Here is a 1,022-nt window from a genome sequence, read left to right as displayed (position 1 = left end):
AGAAAGCCTCATCTTTCTCCCGCAGAGCAGCTGGTAGTTTCGAACCGCTGACCTTAAGGTTCGCAGCCCGATTCATAACCACTACGCCACCAGAGCTCCTCTATTAAAAACATCAAAATATGAAGCTATTGTTTCTTGACCTATCTCCCGTCTAGGTTTATACACTTCTGAAGACAGTGTTTCCATCTCTCTAACCCTTCCCAGAAGAATTCTGCATACTTCATTTCATGCCATGTAAAAAAAGCAGTTTGGGCATCCTTAAGAGATTCAAATTGGGTTCCTTTTAAATGTTCCTTGGGGAAAAAAAAATGTCTGAAGGGGCAAGATCAGGATTTTAGGGTAAGGTAAAGTTTCCCTACAAAATTTTTGTAGGACAGTCCTTGCTATTTCTCATCCAGTGTCCCAAGTGTGTAGCCTATAAACTCCCATGCCAATTGCACTATCTTAAAAGAAAATCAGGCCACAATTTCCTTATATTAGTCCTATTTTGTGCTCTATGTTTCAGTGTGTTACCCAGCACTGTCCCAAGATAGCTGCTATGAGAGAGTGCTCCCAACGTTAATGGGCATGAACTCCAGGATTCTGAGCCAATTCCATTCCTTCTCTCCTTTGCTTCTCACTCACTGCAACTGTCTAATACCGCAGCTTCTGTCTGGAGTACTAAGATCTCATCTGTGCTGTTTTTATTTTTTATTTAGTGAGTTAGTTGCTTGAGGAGTAAATGGGGGCATATCCACATACTTGCCTCTTAAGCATTTTATTTTGTGTATCCATTTTTTGATAACTAATTGTGGTTACCATGAGAATTATTTTTAATATCCTGAATTTGTAACCACCTAGTAAGAAAAGAATATTGAATATACCATGACTGACAGAAGAATGCGTAGTGGTTACAAATCGGGCTGTGAACCTCAAGGTCAGCAGTTAGAAACTACCAGCTGCTCCATGGGACAAAGATGAGACTTTCTGCTCCCGTAAAAATTTACAGCCTTGGAAACCCTGTACAGGGTCACTATGAGTCG

The sequence above is a fragment of the Chrysochloris asiatica genome, unplaced genomic scaffold (assembly GCF_000296735.1).
Source record: "Chrysochloris asiatica unplaced genomic scaffold, ChrAsi1.0 scaffold00028, whole genome shotgun sequence".
Lineage (NCBI taxonomy): Eukaryota > Metazoa > Chordata > Mammalia > Afrosoricida > Chrysochloridae > Chrysochloris > Chrysochloris asiatica.
Note: the sequence above shows the minus strand (reverse complement) of the source record.